The 25374-nt window shown below is 49.2% G+C and overlaps 1 protein-coding gene across 2 annotated transcripts in view; it reads right to left on the minus strand.

Moving 5' to 3' along the window:
• Positions 1–25374, minus strand: part of DLGAP4 (DLG associated protein 4) — a 168867-nt gene that overhangs the window by 76317 nt on the left and 67176 nt on the right. For both annotated transcript variants that reach the window (XM_026100077.2, XM_064521372.1), the window contains exon 2: positions 10552–10645. The gene's annotated coding sequence lies outside the window, so the exon portion shown is untranslated. The remainder of the gene's footprint in view (positions 1–10551; positions 10646–25374) is intronic.

Consider the following 25374-nt stretch of genomic DNA (forward strand, 5'->3'; position numbering starts at 1 on the left):
AAAGAACTTTTTCCTCATGTTCAGATGGAACCTCCTGTGTTTCCGTTTGTGCCCATTGCCTCTCGTCCTGTCACTGAGCACCACTGAAAAGACTCTGCCCCCATCCTCTTTACATCCTCCCTTCAGATACTTATACGCATTGATAAGATTCCCCCTGAGTCTTCTCTCCTTCAGGCTGAAGAGTCCCAGCTCTCTCAGCCTTTCCTCGTGCGAGAGGTGCTCCAGTCCCTTCATCACCTTAGTAGCCCTCCACTGGACTCTTTCCAGTAGCTCCATGTCTCTCTTGTATTGGGGAGCCCAGAGCTGGACACAGTGCTCCCGGTGTGACCTCACCAGGGCTGCGTAGAGGGGGACGATCACCTCCCTTGACCTGCTGGCAATGCTCTGCCTCCTAATGCACCCCAGGATACCACTGGCCTTCTTGGCCACAAGGGCACAGGAATGTGCCTGGCTCATGGTCAGCTTGTTCTCCACCAGGACTCCCGTGTCCTTCTCTGCAGAGCTGCTGTCCAGCAGCTGGTCAGCCCCCAGCCTGTACTGGTGCCTGGGGTTATTCCTCCCTAGGTGCAAGACTCTGCACTTGCCTTTATTGAACTTCATGAGCTTCCCCTCTGCCCAGCTCTCCAGCCCGTCCAGGTCCCTCTGAATGGCAGCACATGGGCTATCAGCCACTCCTCCCAGTTTGGTATCATCAGCAACCTTGCTGGGGAGGCACTCTGTCCCTTCATCCGGGTCACTGATGAAGAAGTTGAACAATACTGGACCCAGCACTGACCCCTGGGAGACACCGCTAGCTACAGGCCTCCTACTAGACTTTGTGCCGCTGGTCACAACCCTCTGAGCTCTGCCATTCAGCCAGTTCTCAGTCCACTTCACTGGCCACTCATCTAGCCCGTACTCAGCTTGTCTGTGAGGAGGTTATGGAGACAGTATCAAAAGCCTTGCTGAAGTCAAGGTAGACAATATCCACTGCTCTCCCCTCATCTACCCAGCCAGTCATCCCATCATAGAAGGCTCTCAGGTTGGTTAAGCATGATTTCCCCTTTGTGAATCCATGTTGACTACTCTTGATCACCTTCTTGTCCTTCATGTGCTCAGAAATGCATGAGGATGAGCTGCTCCCTCACCTTTCAAGGGATGGAGGTGAGGCTGACTGTCCCTCAGTTCCCTGGGTCCTCCTTCTTGCTCTTTTTGAAGACCGGAGGGACATTGGCTTTCTTCCAGTCCTCAGGCACTTCTCCTGATCGCCATGTCCTTTCAAAGATGATGGAGAGTGGCCTAGCAATAACATCTGCCAGCTCCCCCAGCACTCTTGGGTACATCCCACCAGGGCTCATGGATTTGTGGGTGTCAGGTTTGTCTAAATGATCTCTAACCTGATCCTCCTTGACCAAGGGAAAGTCTTCCTTTCTCTATACTTTCTCTCTTGTCTCCAGGGTCTGGGATTCCTGAGGGTTGGCCTTTGCAGTAAAAACTGAAGCAAAGAAGTTATTCAGTAACTCTGCCTTCTCCGTATCCTTCATCACCAGTGCACTCACCCCGATCATCAGCAGGCCCACATTTTCTCTAGTCTTCCTTTTGCTATTGATGTATTTGAAGAAGCCCTTCTTGTTGTCCTTGACATCCCTTGCCAGATTTAATTCCAAATGGGCCATATTTTTTTCATACTTAAAACCTATTTAAACTGTGTAGTGTATAAACTAATTCTTATGTTCTTTTACCTTTTAGTTTGGTTACACATTTGTTTTTCATTTTAATTTAAATGTAGCTTGAAGGCAACTACCAAACACTGAAGCATCCTATGGGTATAAAAAACCTGAGAACTGGGGTCCTAGGCTACTTTTGGAATATCCAGGGCCCCCAAATGTGTGCATGTAGCTGAATGGCTGCTCCTTGGATAACCTGAAGGGGCTGCTATGGGAGCTGGGAGTGCAGGGGTATGTGCAGAAAAGCCATCTTCCAGTACAAGGATAATCTGGCTGGTCGTCAGGACTCCTGGGTTCTTCTCCCTGTTCTGTGGGGATTTGGCACTAATCTTTCTGAAGAACCTGTCATCCTGTATGCAATCTGGTAAGCAAAAGCATCTAGGACTGAGCTGACTGGGAGAGCAAAGTCAGGAAACACTGAAGGAAGATAGGAATTGACTGGCTTGTTTTCCTTGCTCAGACAGAGAAAAACGTATTCATGCTGGAAAGCAGATGGGATTTTTAATAATTATTTGGAAATGGAAAGAAATCAGAAGTGCAATTTATCCCATAGCTTGCTTGGGTTGAAAACATAATTATAAGTCTTCGTCTAACCCTGTCACTCCTAGCAGGTTGGCAAAGGGTGGGTCTTTTTAAAGCAGAGGTTCACAGACAATAAGTGAGCCCAGCCTGGGCTTTTCTGTCTCCTCTGGCACAGAGACTCCCACTCCCTCTTTCCAGCTAACTATGCTCTGTCTCTTTCCAGCTAACTATGCTCTGTGGGGAGTCCTGCCCATTGCCCCAGTTCAGCTGACTGCACTTGTAGGCAATGTCAGCTGCCCCCCAGCAGCTCTGGCTAATGCAAACCTGTGGCACTGCACTGCTCTTGTGCCCAAGGGATCCCTTGGCCCTACAGAAGGCTGGGTTTCTCCTGTCCTGCCTCTCCTGAAACTCATGTGGAGAAGCTGTACGGCCCCATGACGTGAATCCTTTCAAACTACTGCTGACCTAAGAGCTGCTGTGGAATAGGTTTTCACCCTGCACCCCTGGCCAAGTGAGTAGCCCTGCAGCTGGCCCAGCAGCCTTTAATCATAGCCCTGTGCCCAGCCACCTCACCTGGGCTTTGGGTGGTGTGGGAGAGATGACTTGGCCTTTAGGCCTCTCCACCACTTGGAAGGATTTGCATGGATGGTTTCCATATGTTTTGGTCATAACATGGCTGTTATTCCAGGCTGAGCTGGAGGAACCTTGATACCAAAGCAGCCCTTCTTGCCAAAACATCCAAGGCAATGTCAGCCTTGGCTGGTGTCCTGCTGCTCACGGTTCTTGTGGATGCCATCCTTTTTCTCTCCCTTTGTGCTCTTCTGCAGATAAGGGCATCAGCCTCTCTGGAGTCTCTCTTCCACAGGGGCAGCACCGGCACTCATCTGGACCGGGGGGGCAGCTGTGCACGCCAGCTGGAGAAGTGCCCCCAGAAGAGAGACTCACACTTGTGCCAGGCAGCCCTGCTTCTGCTCTGTGCACCCTAGCATCGATTCAGTGGCTAAAGAGCTGTGACAAAAAGCCCCAAGTGATGTTTTCAGAGGAAACAGTTGTTACTTCTGGGCAAGAAGGGATTTGATCTCTGGGCAGAAGAGGAGAACAGGATGTTCAAACTGAGCCATCTACCTCATCCTTTAAATTCCAGATTGCCATGAATGGACAAGCTCAACCTTGCCCGACTCAGAGGGGAAGCCCTGCAGATGGGGGAGCCCAAATCCTCCCTAGATCCTGGCAGGCTCTGCCCAGGCTAACCTCTGCTCTCCGTGGCCTCCTTCTCCCTTCTTTGCCTTCAGTGCCCTGGCTCCAAAATCCCGGCAAGGTCTTTCTGCTCCAGCACGGCTGCCGTCAGCCATCTCAGCTCTGCTGGTGACTGTGCTTCTCCCATCACATTATGCAAAGGGAGCAAGACAGTCCCTAAGGAAACAATGCAGCTGCTGATTTGATTCTAATGGGATATCTCTGGATATTGATAGTAAATACATCTTTTCCTACAAAAGGCAATCAATATTTAAGGCAGAAATCTCTAAGGCAGTCCTGAGAGACTTCAGTCCAGTGACTGCTTTGCCATAAAGCACATCAGCATCACTGCTCTTGTCTTCCCTGGGTGCTGGGCTCTGCAATGAAGTAAAACTGCCTTAGGAGTAAAAATAAATAGAGAAATGAAATGAAATGAAATGTAAATGAAAAAAATGAAATGAAATCCTACTCATAAGGGAAGAGTGGGGCCAGGGGCTGGCCTGGCTTGGAGAAGGCTCAGGAAGCAGAGGGGCAGGAGGAATGGCTGAGGACAAGATGGAATGAAGGAAAAGTGAAGCTTGTGCCATGGGCTGGAGGGCTGGGAGCAAAAGGGGTGGGAAGCTAGGGAGCTGGGGAGGCTGGGGAGCTGACTCTCTACCAGGCTGGTGTGCTCTTGCCAACAGTGGACGCTTGCTTCTATGTATGTGGCAGAGAATTTAGTCCTCTTTTTTCCTCCTTCAGGCTCTTGCAAGGCTGCCAGCAGGCCCTGATCCTCCTGCCTGCCCTGCTTGCTGCGGACATTCCTTTGTTGGATGACCAGCTGCACCGTGGAGCATGCCGCCACTGGTCTTGCTGCTGGGAATGTGTGGGGTCAGGGCTGGTGCAGCAGGAGGCAGGGTCCTGGGGTGCTGGTGGGGCTCAGTGCAGGTCAAAGCCCCTTTTGGGCTCCCCCAGCTCTCAGTCCCCCACCCCAATGAGCTGCATTCTCTGCGAGCTGTTTTTCCCTTTAAGATGGATTAAACTTTTCATTACGTTTCAATTCCCTTCTGCAATCCTTGTCACTTCCTCAAGAGGTGGGGTTGGAGAGGAGGAGGAAAAAAATCCCAAAGCCTCTTCTCCACCGTTTTTTTTAATTTGGAAGGATGAAAAAGCTTGAAATTAGATTTCCCATGTCCATGACCCCTGAAGCTCACAAACTGAGCAAGGGCCATCTCCCAGCATAGCTGCAGAGTGCCCCTGCTTGCTGTGTCCCCCCTACTCCCAGTCATGTTGGCACAGGGAGGAGGTGCACAACCCTCCCCTCTGCCTCCTGATCACTACCTCCCACAGGGAATGGCATTGAGAGGAGTTCAGGCAATAATAGGGCCTTGCCAGACCATGAAGGAAAGGCTGCATCCCTGAGTCCAGAGGAAGGGTCTGGTTTTGCTGCATGGCTCTATGATATTCCTTCCCCTCAGCCTGTGGTTTTTCTGGGTCCCCCTTTCTCTTCCCAGTGGCTTTGCTAATGGTCAGAGACTTCCGAGGTACAGCAGATGACTGGCCCTGATTTCTGGCAGTTTTGTGTCTCCCAGTCCACTGTGAGCCACAGCTGGAGTCAGCTTCTTCTCTGAGACAGTTTAGAAAGCACTGGACAGCTGCAGAGGTGCTGGAGCTGCCTGTTTGCAGATTTAGACAGGCAGCACTGAACTGACTTACAGACAGCACATCCTGCAAAATACATCTGCAGCTCCAAGGACTGAATGGTATGTATGAAATCTCAAATAATGCAGGAGACGATAGCGCTTGCCTGAAGAAGCTTCCTGCTCAGCAGGGGATCCTCTCCTCCCCTGGCTGAGGGCTGCCAACATCTCCCTCCTATAGGGTCTACAGCTGCTGTACTCATCTACTGTGAGTGGGAGATGGGGCCAGTCTGGGGGCTGCTGAAGCTAGAGGGAGATGGTTCACTCCACTTCCGGAAGACTGAATCATATCTTCATGGTGAGCTGAAAAGCCTCCGTTGTTCTAAGAGATACTTCACTGAGTGCAAATATTTGTTCTTCAGTCTGTTTTTAACAGCAAAGGGGTTAGGCTGGCCTGCACTCTGGGCAGTGCAGGGGATAAATGAAAGGCACTGGACAGAGAAGAAAAGCCAGCTGCAATACAGTGTAGATACTTGCAAGCAGCATTTTCTTACCTATCTATTCTGTCCTGACTCTCACATCCCCACTCAGCTTCTGGGTGTCAATCTGAGCAGTTGCCCAGTCAGGCAGCCATGCATTTTATGTGAGTTACTGTGGCTAGGTGGGTCCTTAAAACAATGGTTTGTAACTCCTGGCAGAATGAGCAAAGGAGGACTCTGCCAAAGAGTCAGCCAGGGCAGAACTCCAGTGAGCTATCCTGGAGATATTTGTCTGTCTTTGCAATCTCGAAAAATCTCTAAAGTTCCTGCTATCCAGCCTGGATCTCTCTGGTGGCAGTTCCAGTCTGTAATGTCCTGTCCTGTTTATCCCGCACATGGAGAATAGAAGGTCTCCTTCTTCCTTTCCACTCCTGGAGACTAACTGCATGTTTTGGAGGTGCCCCCACCAGTCTGTGCACTGTGTCTTTGAGAGGACAGCTGCCCAGGCTATTTTGGCCATGGGTCCATCTCCGTCACCCCACAATAATTCTTCTATTGCCCTAATGTGATGAGGGCAGCAGAAGGTGCTTTTCCTGCCAGAGGACCACTGTTCCACAGAGGCTACTACTTGCCCATTAAGAACAGGCTCAAGCCCCAAGGAACAAAGCCAGCCTTGCCTCTCAGAGCTGCTTTCTGCTTCAGTCCATTTCCAGGGTCCACTTTCACTTTGTCATTACCCAGTGCTTACTTTTAAAATGTCTGGCAGGGTGATCTGGTGCTGGGGGTCACCCAGTCGGGTCTAATCCTTTTCAATCAGGCCTGGTAGGGCACCGAGAGCAGAAAGCCTTTCACTCATTTGCTGCTGTGCTCCAGATGTGTATCTGGGGTTGTAAGCACTGGTATGGGAAGGCTGTGAATGTAGGATGAGGGGGACAGCCAGAGTCAAGAGGTGTGTAGTTGGGCTGTCAAGGCATGTACTTGTGTATGTATATGTGTGTGTGCATGAGGAAGAGGAAAACAGGGTGTGTGTTACTTGTGTTGTTTGGAGCATGAGGCTTTGTAATATCTGGTTGGATGCACTGTGATAGGAAGTTACATGCTTGTAGGGACTGCAGGATGAGACAAACACTCTGTGTGGCTGCAGGTTGTGTGTGTGTGTTTGTGTGCTGTTGCTGGTGGTGTGCATGGTGGAGACCCAGGTGTGAGCACTCTGCACTGGGGGTGCTTCAGCTCCTGTAGAAACTGGTGAGCTGCAAGGTATGTTCTGGTGGCTGTGTTTCAACCCAAAGTCCTTCACCTCCTTTCTGCCAGGAATGAGTGCTGGCTCTGTGCTGGCCCAGCCAGCCTCCTTCCCTTTTACTATATGTTTGGCATACATCTTCTGTCCATAAGGTCCATGCCCTTTCCTTGGACAATCTTCATTGTAAACACAGCCATGACTGAGAGCTGATCCAGAAATTGGCACATGCAGAAATTTTCTTTCTCCCCAGAATCACAGCTAAAAACATTATTCCTCACCTCTCTTGCTTCTGTATCTTCTCTGCCTTTCTGCCTCTCCCTCACAGCTTAGCTGTAGTTTTCCTGCTGTTCCCATTGCTCTCTCAGGTTAGTTTATAGTTGTGGTGAAAAATGGCAGCAGAGCTTTCTGACAGCTTCTGAGTTTACTCCCTGTGGATAGCCAAAGCTGTTCCCCATCTGGCATGTTAGCCTGGTGGGCTTAGTTCTTGTTAAATGGATGGAGGAACCCATCACCGTGGCTCCTAGGAGAGCCTGGCTCTCTCACTCTAACCTCTGTCATGTCCCATCTGAAGAACATAAAGTGCCACAAATGCACTGCCCTTGTGCAAAACACCAGGCACACAACCAGGCCTGGTCCAGCTAGCACCAGCAAGAAGCCAGAGACTCTCTAACTAGGCTTCTCTGCTGACATTTATATAACCTCCAAAGTGGGGTGCACCTGTGCAGGACTGATTGGGGAGGGATGTAGATCACCAAGGCAGGGCTGGCCATGAAGGGCTGGGGGCCATTCAGGTGTTGGTCAAAGGAAGAGGCAGATAGAAACATCAGGAGAAGAGGCAGCCTGTAGCGTGGGACTGCTCTGGGCACAAGTCCTCCACACGGAAAACCCCCATCCTGACTAGGCTGCAGGCATCCTTTGGAGTTGACTAGTTGTGCTCTCTGCTGATCAGCTCTCCCAGGGATCCACATACCATAACCTCCCACGTAACCTCAGCCCAGCCATCCAAGCTGGCTGCAAACACATGGGTGGCTTTTATATATAGAAACCAAGCTGTGTGTTAATAACTACCTAGATAAGGAATAAATGATTCGCAACCAGCACTAGAAAAATGACTCCCCACACCCCACTGCCAGAAGCTTAAAAAATTGTATACTGTGGTGTATATGACGTCGGTCTGCCTACACGCATGATTTCAAATGTTCCCTGAATTAGCAGGAACACTTCATGTAGCATTCAGCTGGGGGGGGAGGGGGTGCAGCTGGCTTCCAGGGTGTTGCATTAATGATGATTCAAAGAGTTCAGAATCTAATCGCAGGAGATAAAAATAGCAGACTTCTACTTAGAACAATTTGGTATAAAACAGGCCTTCCTCCAGCCTCACTCTGCTGCTCATTTTCTCCCCGGGAGTTTTTCCACTGCTTCCGGGGAACTTTCTCCCAGGTGCAGAGTGAGTTGTAGGTCCAAGCAGCAGGCAGTGCTGCCTGTCCTGGGATGCTGAGAAGAGCTTAGGCCAAGTTCTCCCAAGGGAACCCCCCTTGGGGTTAATGTCACCTGGGCTTGCCCATGAGATGTGTGACAGCATTGTCAGGAGGACCAAAGTGCACCAGCCTTTTCCCCCTCACTCCCCATACAGCAAGGGATGATAGAGAGAGGACCTGCCAGTGAGTGATTTGCCCCATCTACCTGAGATACCTCCTTAGGAGATGGGTAAATTGCTTTATGAAGGTCAGTCCATCTCCATTGCCTGAAGGTGTCCCAAAGGGCTAGGTCAGCCTGCCTACATATCCAACTTCCAGGCAGCTAATGCTAGATGAAACAGGTCCCAGAACAGCTACGTTGGTGTACGAACTCAAGAAAGCACACAGCATTGATTTCTGTAAGCTGCCAGGTCCCATATAATTGATGGAGGGACCTACTCACATCTCACTTCAGGTTTGAATATGTGATTTAAGTGTGTAAGGAAGGAATCTGCACACCACTCCTAGAGCTCTCATGGTAGCTAGAAAGTGCCACAGTGGCCCTGTGAGCCTCAGTGCAGGCCTATGGAGGGTCTCTGCCTGTCCTTCAGTCCGGTGGACATCTCTGCTAGGACTGCCACCTGATGCCTGTGGTGATGGGGAGGGACTGGGTCTGGGCTGGGGCCAACCAGGAAGAAAAGAATCACATTCTTCCATATATGATCTAGATACTTCTTCCCCCCCACCCTTTTTTTTTTGTATCAACACAACCATCTTCTGTGAAAATCAGTGGCTGAAATATGACAAAGACTTTTGACTTCAGTTATTGAATAAGCTGGAGGAGCAGATGAACTCTTGAGAGAGAGAGAGAACTTATTTTCATGCAAATGTCCCTGGTAATATAACAAAATCCAAAGGAACAAACTCCCAGAAACTATACAACCTATTTGATTGTCCCTAAATAGAAGTTTCTCAAAGTTCTCCAGAAGATGGATCTACTCTGAAGGAGGAAATGCAAGGCATTAAGTAGGTCAAATGAGAAAGGAAATACAAAGGAAAAGATAAGAAAGGAAGAGTTTTCAGGAAGAAAGCAGGAGAGCTGATGAGCTGGAGTGGAAGGGCCAGAGAAATGAGTGAAAGTCATTGGATTTTGAACCATAGCTACAGTCTCTGCTCTCTTGCAAGGCACTCCAGCCACATGTTGTCGACAGCATGGTGCATGTTCCAGATTGTCTGGAAGAGCAGCTAATGAGACCATTTGGGAGCAAGACTGATTTGTTTTGGTCAGTGTTGCTCAAGAAGCCTGGAGGTCTGAGCACATTAGCAAAGACCTCCACGGAGCAGGCAGAAGATGAAAAGCACTTAACGTGAGCCTATCCTCTACCCTACAGAGAATACTGTGATTCTCAGGGATTGAGGTTTTCCATACGTACACTGAGAAATTTGTAACACAAAAGAACACAGGATGCCTTATGTGGCCTCCTATACTACCACCCTACCTCAAAATGCTGGCCAGATCCTCCTTTCTCACTGTTACCAAAGTCAGAAGCAGCCCGAGGACCAGTGGTGCTGGGGACTAGAGCAGATGAAGGGGAGGTGGGGATAGTTGAGAGGACAAGGACATGCTTCTTGCCCTAAATGTTTGTGACACAGCAGCAACAGGATGCTCTGAATGGTGGTGCCCATTGCTGTTGTGCCACCCGATCTCTCCAGCTTTGCAAAGATATTGCATAGTGCCAAGGCAGATGCTCCTGTTGCCTAAACGTCCAGCTGAAGCTAAGTGTTAACCTGTCTGTATCTGGGATGCAGGACTGAGATACTCTCTTGCAGAGGATTTGCTTGGTGCCTGAGACAAAGCAGCTCATGTTGCCTGAGTGTCCTGGGGCAAGTGAAAGCAGGTGGGGAAAAATTGGCAGGTTCCTCCACCATTCTTCCCAGAGAAGAGAGTGAAACTCAGCTGCAGCCTCCTGCATGCTCAAAGCTGCAGGAGCACTTCCTTTGTCTCAAACTAGGTCAGCGCAGAGGCGTGATGTTGCTATAGCAATCGGTGTTAGATTTCATAACTTTATTTTAGTGACGGATGTGTTGCAGGATTCACTACTAGATGGAAGGAAGGTTGTCACTGAAACACCCTCCTCAGCTCCCATTCCCCCCAGCCTCCCTCTCTCTCCCTCTCCCTCTCTCTCTGCCATCCCTCATACCACATGCACTCAGCTGGGTCATTTCCCCCACCCCCTTATCCCTTTAGCTGTCTCTGAAGAGCCCCACATTCAGCCCTGGGCCATACTGTACCTCTGACAGCTTGCTGGGTTTTAGGACTAAGCCAGGTTCAACATTCCGTCCACCTTGGGTCTCTCTGGGCTCCAGAGCTGTCCCTCATGAAGACCTGCCAGGCAAAGAGAAAGGAGAAAACATCCTCAGATCACAAAGACCACTGTAGTGTCTTCCTGCCAAACGTCCCAGGCCAAAACTCTGATGGTATAAAGTCACTGAAGTCTAATTTATACCCAGGTTGTCTACATTAAGTTCTAGCAAATGCACAGGGGAAATGCTAGAATGCATCGTATGTAAGGAGGCAGAGACAATGCTTGTGGGGGAAGTGGGTCCCATGTCCCTTTTTCTTGCATGCCGATTAAAAGAATGGACTGGAAATCAGCTAGGTGAGGAGGAGAATATTGCAAAATGCCAGTGCTCCCTGCTCAGGGGCACAGGGCTGGGGTGAGCCCCTTTGTGGGAAAGTGTTCTTTGGCTTTCCTTCCCTTGCTTCTGTGTCATGAAGTACCCAAGTCCACAAGGAACCTCCCTTGTTGCCAGTGGTTGTATCTTTGTTTCTTAGCTGTGCCAGCAGCTTACTGTCCTGAGCAGGAATGGTTGTGTAGCTCTCTGTACCTTTTCTTCTGAGTTGACCACTTCACTCTGTGCCCTGTGAGAAAAGAGTTTTGAAAGGCAGGGAGGACAATCTTGGGGATAAAGCACTTCTCAGGAGTGGCAGATTGACAGCCAGTTACCTTTGGTGTGTTCCAGCTATGCAGCTGGCAAAATCTGCATTTTACTTTCACCTACCAATACTCCTTATTAAACTTTTGCTTTAATGGCCCACACTGTAAATCTCTTCTGGCTGGTCGCTAGGTGCTACTGTATTGCAGTGAAAATTTTGTGGTGCTTTCCTCATTGTCATTCACCATCAGCGACACTGTAACCAACCGAAAAAAACCCCACTCCCTGTATGAAAGCGAAGTAAATAAATATGGGAAAAATACCAATGTTTCTTAATGTCCTCTAACACCTACGCATCACAGCAGAGAAAGCAGCCTGGGTTTTCTTATCAGTGAGATTAAATATTATTTGGGGTTTGCATTAATTAATTTCCAAGGTAGGCTTGTGTGTGCATGTGTTTTCTCTTCTGAACCAAGATGCGGGCGCAGGTCTGGGACAATCTGGGGCATTCAGCCTTCCACCATTGAGAAGCAAGTGGTAACAATAGCATGGTAACAGGGAGAACTCGGCCCTTCCTGTGATGGTACTTCTCTTGCTTCCTAGCTGAATGTATGACAGACTATCCGGGCCTTAAGGAGGCCTTCCCATAGCTGAAAGGGGTTTACGCAGTAGTGTAGTTTATGCAGCTCAAGATGCTTGGTGGAAGGATGGAACAAGCACACAAACCTCAACAATTTTTCTAGGAAAACTGGATCTGAGTGGTGTGTTTGACTTCATCTTTGATCAAGGAGAGGAAGTCCAACCCAGTGCCATAGCGGCAGTAAGAAGACAGGAACTCTGTCCCCAGAAAGAAGGGCTGAGTACCTCAGTGTACGTGAGATCCTACTCTCTCACAGATGCACCCTGTCACCACCCAGGAGGAGGTGTTTTCTCTCCAGGATAGCTCATTCTTTGGGGCTTTACAGACATCCCAGGTGCAATGCATGCTTGGGTTATCCTAGAGGGACCACATTTCCTTCCAAACATGCTCAACATTCCTCCTTACAGCCTGTACCAAGGAGGGAAAAACTAGCTAGACAGACAGACAGTTACTGTGCAGGCAGAATAAGAGGACTTGGTGTTCAAGAGGCATTCAGAGACTCATGGATATTCCAGCAAATAGAAGAATGGAAAGCCTGGGCAGAATAGAAGACTGCTGTCCTCATCCAGTACAGAAACTCTTCTCCTTCCCACTAGTTCTTTACTGTTTGAACCCCAATAATGCAGAAAAAAAGGTTAAAGGAAAGGTGCATGCCCTGGGAAAGGCACATGCCCATGTGGTAAGACTAGGTATGGTGGACCTGGATGCTGCAGACAGTCATCCAGCAGTAATTGCTCTGACACCACCCAACCTTTTCACAGCTTTCTCCATATGACAAGTGATTTCCAATTGCTAGTGACTTGATTTAGGATTGAGACAGTAACCTAGACATGCACAGCCTTCAGTATTAATTAGCCCAGCCCGTATCCCTGGCTAGTACTTCCCACAGCCATCCAGCATCAGCATCAATGTAACTACAATCCAGCAGCAAAACTATTGCCCCCTTTCACTGATGCCACCAGCACTGTGATGAAAGGGGAGCAGTATATGCTGCTAGAGCCACTAAAGTCCATCAAAAAAGTCATCAGCATCTGCTACAATGCTCTCAGCATCTCTCACGGGTGCCCAAGTATCCATTGTCAGTGTCCAGCATCCTTCATCACCTCCAGTAGCTGCTACTGCTGGAAGGATCTGTTCCCAGTACTACCATCACCTATAACCTCAGTATCTGTCAACAGCACTCTCAGAATATCCAAGGGACCCCTCTAGGAATGGTACCCAACCTGGGACCCCTCGGCACAGTGTGGCTTTGATGGCAGGAAGAGCAGTGCCTGAGCTTCGGGCTTCTACTTACCTTGAAGCTTTCTCAAAATAAAAGATGCCACTGAGACTGTGGAGGAAGGAGCCTTTTTGTCTGTAATACTGCTTCTGTCTTTGCATGCTATAGTTGCACCAGGAAAGCAGTGCTATAATTACCTTTAATTAATATCAGCATCAACACCCCAAGGAAATGCAAATGAACAATTGTGCCACCAGCACAATTACATTACGTTAACTACCAGCGATCCACCTCCATCATCCCCCTTTTTCTCCCATTCTCGAAAGCAGCTTGGGCTCGTCATGGCTGTTGCATGGAGGGGGTGGGATTGAAGGGGATATGTGGAAGGACACACACTGATACAAGAGGCAGTGTAACCTCAGTCAAGTAGATACTAGGCTGAGGGGGAGCAGGTTAGGGGTCCCTGAACTTCCAGGCAGTGAAGATGCTGGGTGCTGCAGGAGGCTGCCAGGGGACCTCCCAGGGTGCTCATCTCTGTAAGGTCCCGTGCTGTCGTTTGCTCAAGTCTGTCCTCATGATGAACAGATCTCACTTTCCTGAATGGTTCAAGACACCCTCAGTGACTCAGGCCCCAGATGTTCTGCAGCCAAATCTCACTCTAGAAACCTGGTCACCTTTTGAGCTTTCCAGGGCCATGGTCCTCCTGCAACGCCAGGACTGCTGCCACTTCTTCATCCCCCCCCAACAATGCTGGCACCAAGACAGTGCTAATAAGTGCAGTACTGCTGTCTAGAGCCCTGAGATCAGCCCTCAGCCCTCCTGAGTCTGGATGTACAGTTCCAGGGTACCAAGTTACCCAGAACAAGGCTGGGACTAGAGGAACTAGTCTGCTTGGACTCAGGGCTGCACATCATCTACAGCGTGACATTTGGGGAACATTGTTCTAAGGGATCCAGTTATGAAGCTCTGCCCTCCAAGGCTGTCCAGACTGATTGCTCTGCAGCCTCTTACCTCTCGTTCCTCTGCAGCCTGAGGTTGGCACTTGCCCAGATCCAAAGCAACTTTCCCTTCAGCTGGTACTTTAAACCATCTGGGTCAGGGCTGGGAAATTTTCTTTTTCACACCGCAGGACACAGGCCTGGGACAGCAGCACCATCCCCAGAAAGCCTTCCTCATCATTTCAATTGCTGTGAGTGACCAGCTGATGGGATGACCATCGTTGATGGTTGCAAGCTTTTAGAAGGGGAGTATAAAAAATCAGCTCATGATTGCTGCTCCTCTGAGCCTTGCTCTGGAAGGAGAGGGTGGACACAGCCTACCGTTCTGTAGCCCATGTAGTTCTGATGGCCTTGAAACGTAACCTGGAGAGGTCCTCCAAGAGGAACTGATCTGGCCTCGTGGCTGGCCTTTATGATCCCTGGTATTTCCATCTCAGAGATGACTGCAGCTAAGTGGCAGAAGATGGCACTTCTTTTTCCACAAGGGATCCCATTGTCTGTTTGGATCGCTAGATGAAGTCCTGGGGATGAGCATTTCAATCATGTCTGAGGAGTGGAAAGCACATGGCAGCACAATGCAAAGGGATGGATGGGCTTTCACTTCTAGGCAGCCATTCTGGGACCACCCTATTGTGGCCACAGCGTGAGCAGAGCAAGGCGTGGAGAGCACTCATAGTAGTTCCTGGGAAGGTGCAGGAAGTGCTGGGATTTACTGAGCTAGTGAAAATACTATGAAACATTAAAGGCTAAAAAAGCAGCTTTTCAGCCTGGATCTGTGTGAAAAAGGGAGGTCCCTCCCTGGCTGTTCCCTCACCTTCTGTTGCAAGGATATTCTGCTTCTCTTCCAAATTTCAAAAGAGCCTCAGCAAACTTCCCCTCTCTGCTTCTTGTTAAACCTGAGAAGAAATGAAGTCCTAGTGTCAGGGAACCAGCAAAATGACCTGCCTGTGCATCTGAATTTCCCAGTCAGCCCCATGCTGGATACGGTTGTACTGCAAAGAAATGGAAGGAAGCATCTGAATGAACTTATCTAGACCCTCTGGTATGTGAGAAAAGGCCGTGACCCTGTGAGGGAAGGCCCTGGGAGCTCAATACTGTAGGAAGAGAGGAGAATAACAGTGCCAACACACGTGCTGTCAGAAATGAGTGAAGAACACAGCCAAACTTCCACTGATAACAAGAGCTTTTGAAAATGCAGTGTTCCCTTTTTCCTGCTATCATCTGTAACTCAAGTTCTCTCTAATACTTAGATTTATAGACTGTAAGTTCAAGTATAATCATTATAAACCTCTGGGCTGCTCTCCTTCATAAAGCAGGCCATAGCATCTCACTGTATAATTCCAGCAACAGAAATAATGAAAATAAATATATGTGTCTTCTTGTACCTCTAATCCCATAACCATTTCTCTGGATAAAAGAAAGAGATTGAGTTGCTTCATGTCTCCGAGCAAGAATTAAATTTTGTATGAAGGGTGCTTGGTGCCTGATTTGAGAGTTATCACTGCCTCAGATTCAAGAAAGGAAAAAATGAGACTGTGAAGAGCACAGCTGTTCATAAGTGGAGAGATTTGTAGCCAATATTAAGATTAGTCTGAAAGAAGTATGGATGGAAATGTCTGTGTGTGGAAACACCAGAGGAAACAAGAGCAAGGGCTGAAAGAATGGTGAGTACTGTTAACCAAGGATGCGATGAACAGCAATCAGCCTGGTAATCAGTGAGGGATGTGTTCCTTGCATTGAGCCCAGGCCTGTGCTCTGCTAAGGCCCCAGCACAAATGACTTGTCAGCAGAAGAGCTGTATTCAGGTCATGACCGAACAAGGAAACAAGGTTACAGAACATTGCATCTGTTATGCCTCTTCCTGCACTCCCAGCGGGAAGATACCTTGAACAAGAACAAAAAGACAATGCGCACTAACCTTGCCTAAGATTTATGGAAGCTGATGTAAGCAAGATGCTGAGGTAAAAGGTCCTCCGACAGTAACGGCTGACTCCTAAAGGATATAGAAGACCTATACAAAAATGAGTACATCATGGTCAGTCAGGAGAAACTCCAGAAATGTAGGGAGGTCTCAACAGCAGTGTTTCTTTTCTTTTTCTTTTTTTATACTCAGCTCATCCTGGCCACGCCACTTGGACACATGTCTTGGAGCTTGTGATTACATGAGTGAGAAAACCTAGGAGAGAATGTGTTTGAGTTTGCTTCACTGAAAGAATACCACCCTCCCCTCTGGTACCGTCCTTTTACTAAATAAGCACCCGAGGCAGACAGCTGGGGTCTGCTCTGCCTGGCTAGAGATAAGCATGGGAAGGCCGGCAGAACCAGGCAGAAGAGAAGGGGGAAGAACCCCCTCTACAGAACCTGGAAGTTACCAGGTTCTTAGCATGGAAACAAGAGCTCTGAGATTCCCAGTGGAGGTTTGGGAGACAAAGCAGAATTGAGGCCTGTTCAGTGCATGCCCACAATCAAGCTCACAAGAACGCCCATCAAGGAAGAGGGATGCTTTTACTGAGGGTTTCTACTAAACAGTGAGGTGGCACATTCCCTCCCTGGAACTGTGTGTCCCCAAGGCTGAGTTACCTGCAATTGGCAGGGAAGGATTCTCTCAGTGACGGGCACATCTGCACTAACAATGCACCTCACATGAAACAGCTCCTGGGACGTGACAGGGAATGCAGAAGGGCCACTCTACCAGCCATGCTGAGAATTCTTCATTCCTCTGCAGGAAGAAAGCTCCCGCAGTGGTGCCTGGCAGGCAGCGTGAGGGTGTGAGGTGGTGGAACCTGACATGATGCAGCAGTCCAGGATGAGATGCTGTTCATGGGGAAAGGTCTCACTCTGAGGGGGTGGGGAGCAAAGAAGGTGCAAGACAGATACAGTACCCAAAAGGATATGAAACAATGAAAGAGAAGGGCAAGTAGGGAGAATTGAGTATCTTTCATTTAGTGTGACATCAAGATGTTGAGAATAAGATTGTTCCAGACGGCAAGGGACTTGAAGAGAAGATATTCTTTAATTGCCTTCACACTGACACCGGGGAGCCTGGATAATAAACTCTGCTCACATATGGACACGAATTCGACCTACTTGTGCTCCTGAAATCTGGCTAGGAGAGTCACATAATTGGAGTGTTAAAATCAGTAAATGTTAAAATCAACACCTTCAGGGAGGAATGAGGACACAAACAGGGACATTGAATGTCATGGCATTGGTAAAGGGTGAGGCCTGGTTTCTGAGTCACATCTACCTCTAAAGCACATGATCATGAATGTGTGCAGATCTGTGTCATAGCAGAGAAAGTGTAAGACAGGGAAGGTATGGGGCTTTCAGCAACCCACCCAGCTCATCTTGGTGAGCCTGCCAGCCTACTCTATAAGCATCTGTGTGATGTGCATAATGAAGTGGCTGCCTTATTAAGAGGAACTTGCCTGGAGTAATTTGCGCTGAGAGCTACATACTGGTATGTAGTCCCAAGGCCCAGGGTGGACTTGAGGGACATGGTGGCTAAACAGCTGGACACAAGATCTCTGTGCAAAATGATGGTCCGAATGATAACCTGCTTTGATCAGTGATGGACATCGCAATAGAAGCAGGGTCTGTTTGTGGCACTGATGATATCTTAGTGGAATAGCAGGCCCATTTCTGGCAGCTCAATATCTGGAAGGACATTGATAAACTGGAGATAGTTTAGAGAAGATCCATGAGGATGACTGAACAATGTGGTTCACTCTGAGGGACACCAGGAACATGAGTGACTTAACTCTAGACCACAAGTCCTTAAAAAGCTGACAACAGAGGGCTCTTCAGTGCTGTAACCAGAACAGCAACAGTATCAAGGAGCAGGAAGCTGAAGATGGACCAGTCCAGACCACAGGAAAACAAAGTTTTTATTTCTAACAGACAAGAAGAATCAGCCATGAAAAGGACCTCTGCTCCACCAGGCATGGCAGTGCATTCTCCATCATGGACAAAAGCTCAAGTCACCTGGGAGATTTTTCCTGAGAGGTTTAGTTCATGGTTCTGGGACCTGAAGGACAGATTAATTCAGGGATCTCTTCCCCACTTGCTACTGCATTTCCAAAAGTGGCAGTACTTCTGCTACATTGTGACAAATGGGACACTTACACAAGCTTAAGGCTCCTGCTTTCATGGGTACATCTTCCATGAGACAGCCCAGTTTTATGGCATTGTAAAAGCACGTTTTTTTTCTTTCTTTTCCTTGAAATAGCACTGTGAGTACCGCAGATGAAGAACAGTATCAAATGGACAAGTCATCACTGTGCTGCTCAGTCCTATGGAGAAGATTGGCCAAATGCTAGAGCCTCTCAAGAAATGCAATGGGGAATGCTCTTGCTCCAGCAAGGTGTTGTGGAGAGGGTTGGCATCCCCTGCTCTTTGGTCTCAGTCTCTTCCAGTCATTCCTGGGATCTATGGGGGAGGTCAGCCCACTCCAGCAGTGCTTCAGGCTTTGGAAATGTCCTGCCTTCCAGCTGCTGCAAAAGCTGTAAATCTCTGTAACACAAGTCTACAGCCGGGGGGGGGGGGGGGGGGGGCCCTCCCTGCTCTGAGATGCCGCTAGGAGCATGGGAGGGAATCCGTGAAGGATCATAAGGATATAGGTACAGCCTGGCTCAAGGAGTGAGAGGAGAAGGACCAGGCTGCACTTGCTCAGTCTGTAGGCTCTCCCCTAGGAGCCTGGCACTGGCTAGAGACAGGCCAGTGATTCATTCATGTAGTGAATGCTTTCCCATGATAGCTTCTACCCTTTCTGCATGTTCTTTCCCTACCCTAAATCTTGAGGAGAAGCCAAGGGAGAGAATGTATGGCCTTATGTGAAAACATTAGTGGTAATGCTCTAGCACCCAAACATCACCTCTTCCAAGAAGCTCCATGTTCCTTTCCAGCCACCGCCTTACCAACCTAGAAGTAAGGTGTGAATGCTGCTTGCTGTAACATCAGGCATGCAGGGAAAATAAACAGCTACCTGCAGCCTCTCATTGATGGACAAGGCTGAGAAAGGGATCTACACCAGTGCAGCAGGAGCAGGCTTGAGCCAGGGGTGAGAGGATGAGGTGAAACACTCTCAGGGGCTGCAGAGCAGCCATAGGACACCACAGGCTTGCTGGCTATAGCTCCAGCCTAGGCAGGGTATGGGCTGCAATGGTGGCTGTACACCTGGAAGAAGTTTTCCAAGAAGATTGTGCATGATTGCAGAGAAGGACAGAGATGCAAGAACAGTGATTCAACAACACATGGCATCGACCCAAAGCTAAATTAGAGCAGATTCTCATGTGTCTATGGCTGCACTGACATTCAGCTGTGGACAGGCACATACTCATCACTGTACTGTCTCTGCTGATTCCTATTTTAACCTTCAGCTGACAAGGGAAAGCAGGAGGAGACAGGATTTGAATGCACAGGTGGGTTAGCCAGCTAGGGCTGAAATGTGGCTACAGGGTAAAGAGAAGACTGGAGGAGCTGGACTGAAGTTATCTCTTCTTCTCCTCAGCCTGCTCCCAGCCTGTGGCTCTGCAGTGTCTGTTGTCTCTGCTCTCCTCACCTAGGGAACCAAGCAGCCTGGTCCTGATTGGGGTCTGAAGGGGTTTCCTGCTGCAAAGTGTGCATGTCCTGTCCCCACTGCCCTGATCCCCATAGGAGGAAGACCTTCTACTCTCCTACTGCAGAAAGACCTGAGTGCTCTCCTGTCTTTGCTATTGCTCCTTGCTCTCTCTCTGCTATTGCTTGTCTGATCAGGCTAATGAGAGGTAAAGAGCAACACCTCTCTCTGGAGCTGGACTGTAAGTGACAACCTGATGTGGCTACTCAAAATCCCAGGTCACCTCCCAGCAAACAGACTCTGAACCAGGCCTCCACATAACCCCTTGTGTTAGAAAGCCCCATGCTTGCTTAGCTCATGGCAGCCATTTCCACTGAGAAGCCCTTAGCCCTCTTCCGTTGCTGGCCCTGGGACTCCACTGTGCTACTGAGAGTTCCACAGCAGGCCTAGGAGTGCTGGCAGAGTTCCTGGCATGACAGCTGGGATAATCTGCATCACCTCCTATTAGGGTGCCAAAGAAGTAAGGAAGCACTTGGGCCTTCTTGGGGGCAACTCCCTGCTTTTTGCTTCGCATCTGAGCCCTGCTCTGAAATGGCCACCAGCTGCGTCATTACAAGGCATGGAGGGAGATCAGGCACATGGAGAAGCCATCTATGACAGAACCAGGTGAGAGCAGACTGCACTGGTGCTAAAAGAGAACAGCAAGCCCAGAAAGACAGAGCCTGTGTGTTTGCACATAACTTCCCTGCTGGCATCTTGGTGATGGCTCTGCATGTGGTTCTGCTTGGGTCACATTGCTGGGAACTGATTGCACTGTGTTTGGTCAGCTTGGCCCAATGCTCTCGCTGTTTTGCAGTGTACTGCACAGAGCTGTGCTGTGTTGTGCTGCCTGCTGTCGTACTGACAGCCACTGACTGGTACTGCTTTGCATCGGATCAGTTTGCTGTGTGGCTCCTTGGGATGCCCTGGGATAGTGGATGTGAGTTTGTGCTGGATGACAGGACATGCTATGCTGATTGAGACTGCTCCGTGTGCCTGCCACTGCTTAGCAGCGCTATCCTTGCTGGGCTATAGAGGATACTACCTCTCTGATAGCAAGAAGAGCTCTGCAGGTGCCTGCTTTTAACAAGATGAGTAATTCCCTTTCAGTCCATTAATCACTCATTTTTAATTAGTGTTTGCCAATTGTTTTTCCTTAGTGAACAGCTCTTTCAATGAGTTTTTTTTGCTACATTTGCTAGTTTGGGAAAAGACTGTTCCCAGAAGGGCTGTGCTTTAGCAGGAGGCTCCTCCTGTGGTGGTGCTAGGACTGGGCTCAGATATGAAGCATGGCCTAATCTTGCTGAGGGGGACTTTGGCCCACATTATGGATGAGCACTTGGCAGAGAATCCATTTGCTATTCTCAGGCTTTTGGTGTGCCTGTAAAATATAAAAGTCACCTCAACCCAGGATGACTATTTCCTTGACTTCAGCAGTGTTTAGTGTCACAAACAGGCTGTTTCCTGCTGAAGGCATTTCCTTGAGCCTGGAAATTAGAGAAAGTCTGCCCTTCTGAGGTGGCTCTTGCCTTGCCTTGCAGTGCTCCAGAGACAGGTCCACTCCTGGCCTGTCCCAGCTGGACAGGAAGGCTTTCAGATGATCCTGAACTGCATACAGAATGGGAGAGAATCTTGCAGGTCCAAGGAGGGATTAAGCGACCCTTCTTGATAGCTGATGTTCAAGGTGCACGTTTCTGAGATGGGGGTAGTCCTGGGTGCCCCCATGCCAGTGGTATCCTGGAAATTGCATTTTCCAGAGGTCCCAAAGACAGGCTTTGTCCTAATGTAGGCAAAGACAATCTCTTTATCCATATCTCTTTCAGCCTTTTTTATCCTTTTGAAACTTCCTCAACTTTGGAATTGTGATATTTTGTGGCAGCAAGTTCCATGGGTGAATTTTCCTTGTGAAAAAATGATCCCACCTTGATCACTTTAAGTGATGCCTTGGTCTTGCGTTAGTGAGAAGAGTAACCAAAGCAGCAGAATTCCCTGCTCTGGGGCATGGTCTGGTTCCCAGATCTCAGCGCCATGGGTCTCTGTTTCTTCACAAAGTCAAACAGCTGTACTTTTTTCCTAATCTCTTTCCATGTGAATTTCCAAATCCAGGGGTCCTGATGGGATGTACCCAAGAGTGCTGGGGGAGCTGGCAGATGTTATTGCTAGGCCACTCTCCATCATCTTTGAAAGGACATGGCGATCAGGAGAAGTGCCTGAGGACTGGAAGAAAGCAAATGTCCCTCCGGTCTTCAAAGAGAGCAAGAAGGAGGACCCAGGGAACTGAGGGACAGTCAGCCTCACCTCCATCCCTTGAAAGGTGAGGGAGCAGCTCATCCTGGTTGCCATTTCTGAGCACATGAAGGACCAGAAGGTGATCAGGAGTAGTCAGCATGGATTCACAAAGAGGAAATCATGCTTAACCAACCTGAGAGCCTTCTATGATGGGATGACTGGCTGGGCAGATGAGGGGAGAGCAGTGGATATTGTCTACCTTCACTTTAGTAAGGCTTTTGATACTGTCTCCATAACCTCCTCACAGACAAGCTGAGTACGGGCTAGATGAGTGGCCAGTGAAGTGGACTGAGAACTGGCTGAATGGCAGAGCTCAGAGGGTTGTGACCAGCGGCACAAAGTCTAGTAGGAGGCCTGTAGCTAGCGGTGTCTCCCAGGGGTCAGTGCTGGGTCCAGTATTGTTCAACTTCCTCATCAGTGACCCGGATGAAGGGACAGAGGGCAGGCACCCTCAGCAAGGTTGCTGGTGATATCAAACTGGGAGGAGTGGCGGATAGCCCATGTGCTGCCATTCAGAGGGACCTGGACGGGCTGGAGAGCTGGGCAGAGGGGAAGCTCATGAAGTTCAATAAAGGGAAGTGCAGAGTCTTGCACCTAGGGAGGAATAACCCCAGGCACCAGTACAGGCTGGGGGCTGACCAGCTGCTGGACAGCAGCTCTGCAGAGAAGGACACGGGAGTCCTGGTGGAGAACAAGCTGACCATGAGCCAGGCACATTCCTGTGCCCTTGTGGCCAAGAAGGCCAGTGGTATCCTGGGGTGCATTAGGAGGCAGAGCATTGCCAGCAGGTCAAGGGAGGTGATCCTCCCCCTCTACGCAGCCCTGGTGAGGTCACACCGGGAGCACTGTGTCCAGCTCTGGGCTCCCCAATACAAGAGAGACATGGAGCTACTGGAGTGAGTCCAGTGGAGGGCTACTAAGGTGATGAAGGGACTGGAGCACCTCTCGCACGAGGAAAGGCTGAGAGAGCTGGGACTCTTCAGCCTGAAGGAGAGAAGACTCAGGGGGAATCTTATCAATGCGTATAAGTATCTGAAGGGAGGATGTAAAGAGGATGGGGGCAGAGTCTTTTCAGTGGTGCTCAGTGACAGGACGAGAGGCAATGGGCACAAACTGAAACACAGGAGGTTCTGTCTGAACATAAGGAAAAACTTCTTTACTTGAGGGTGACTGAGCTCTGGAACAGGTTGCCCAGAGAGGCTGTGCAGTCTCCATCCTTATGGAGATATTCAAAACTCGCCTGGACAGGGTTCTGTGCAATGTGCTCTAGGTGACTGTGCTTGATCAGCGGCTTTGGACTAGATGATCTTGAGAGGTGCCTTCCAACTTCAACTATTCTGTGATTCTGTGATTTTTTTGGGCCAGGACCAATTTCTGCTGCTCAGCTGTTAGCCTCCTGCCACTGTGCAGCCCTGCTGAGCTGACTTGTCAGAGCACCATCTCATACTGCAGGGCAGGATAGCCCTGCAGCCAGCTAAAAGCATTGCACAGATGCTCCCTCTGCCCCTTACATTCTACCTGAGTGCTGCTGCATGACAGGAAGTGATTGTCCGTCAGCTGCTTGCAATAAAACTGGGACTTCTTTCCTAAAAGCCACTAAATTCTCAGAGTGCAGACTGCACTTTCATGCACACATCTTTTAGCGTGGTTGTGTCACCCCTGCTCTGGCCTAATATCCTGCAACTTCTACCCCTGGAGGAGCTATAGAACTGGGAAGCACAATGCTCAGATATGAGGTCGAGCTCCCAGCAATAACAGTAAATTGGCTGAAGGGACTGAATCATTCACAGATATGAACTGTGGCAGAATCAATCACTCACCACATCTATCTCAGGCTAAGCCAAAACCTTGTGTCCAAACATTTCCTGGTGGGTGGGCATTTGGGGGCACACAAAAGTTTAGGGACCGCATTAGGAAGAGCATTGCCAGCTCTTGCCAGGTCAACGGAGGTGATCTTTACCCTCTGCTCAGCTCTGGAGAGGCCACACCGGGAGCACTGTGTCCAGCTCTGGGCTGCACAGTACGAGAAAGATATGGAGCTACTGGATCAAGTCCAGCAGAGGGCCACTAAGGTGATGAAGGGACTGGAGCATCTCTTGCATGAGGAGAGGCTGAGAGAGCCGGGACTCTTCAGCCTGGAGAAAAGAAGACTCAGGGGGGATATGCTTCTAAATATCTGGAGGGTGGGTGTAAAGAGGATGAGGCCTGACTCTTTTCAGGGGTGCTCAGTGACAGGATGAGAGACAATGGGCACAAACTGAAACACAGGAAGGTCTGTCTGAACATAAGGGAAAGCTTTTTTCCTGTGAGGGTGACTGATCACTGGAACAGGTTGCCCAGAGAGGCTGTGCAGTCTCCATCCTTATGCAGATATTCAAAACCCGCCTGGACAGGGTCCTGGGCAAGGTGCTCTAGGAGACCGTGCTTGAGCAGGTGTTTTGGACTAGATGATCTTGAGAGGTGCCTTCCAACCTCAACCATTCCGTGATTCTGTGGAACAGCTGCTTCCTTTCTTTGGCGAGTGCTACTTTGTCCACAGGATTAGGTTCCACAGGGAGGAACAGGATGTGGAGGTGAAGGATCTGGAGAAATACAAGCGACTGTGCTCACCGCGGACACTTGCCTCTTCAGGGTGCTGGGCCAGCTACTGTACAACCACACTGAGGAGCTGCCTCTTCTAGCAGGTGACTCATCTACTCATGTTAGCATCTGCCTTTGGCAGATCTCACCCTGTGGACTACAAAAGGGACAGAGGTACTGAGACGGGGATGTTGGCATCGCCCTTTGTAGTCAAACTGGCCTCTCTGCAGTAGCAATGAGGAAGGAAATGGGGGACCCAGCTGGGAAACAGCCTTGGCCGTGGGAATCTGCAGGGACATGTGTCACCGTTGTGCAAGGAGCAGACATGGCAAACCAACCCCTTAATGACCTACCCTGAGAGAACATCCTTGAAGGACTGAAGTGTCTCTAGCAGACAACAAGTCTGGAAGCTGGGGTCCTGATGTGCTTGGTCACTATCGTCCCCTATGATCATGGCACAGCAACGTTATGATAAAGCTGGGGATGGGGTGGCCAGCCAGATCTGAACAGTCAGTCCGCTCTCAACAGATAAGATCAATCTGCAGGTGGTACAGGTCCCAGAGACTGGGGCAGGGGCAGCTGCATAAATAGAAATTTTTTTGATATCTGGCTGAACTTTGAAAAAAACAGCACTTCTTTCACGTTATCCTGAAATTACATTTTTGTTTGTCTTTTTGGGGAATTGGCGTAAGAAAAGGGTTTGCAGATGAATGGCACCATTTTGTCTGGTCTAAAATAAAATATTTTCTTTCGTTCATTTGTTTTTTCTTTAAGAGTTCACTCTTTTTGTTATTAAATATTTCTTTCTTTAAAATATATCAAAACAGCATTCTCAGATTAAAAATTGAGATATTTC

Source organism: Dromaius novaehollandiae, chromosome 16 (genome assembly GCF_036370855.1).
Source record: "Dromaius novaehollandiae isolate bDroNov1 chromosome 16, bDroNov1.hap1, whole genome shotgun sequence".
Classification (NCBI taxonomy): Eukaryota; Metazoa; Chordata; class Aves; order Casuariiformes; family Dromaiidae; genus Dromaius; species Dromaius novaehollandiae.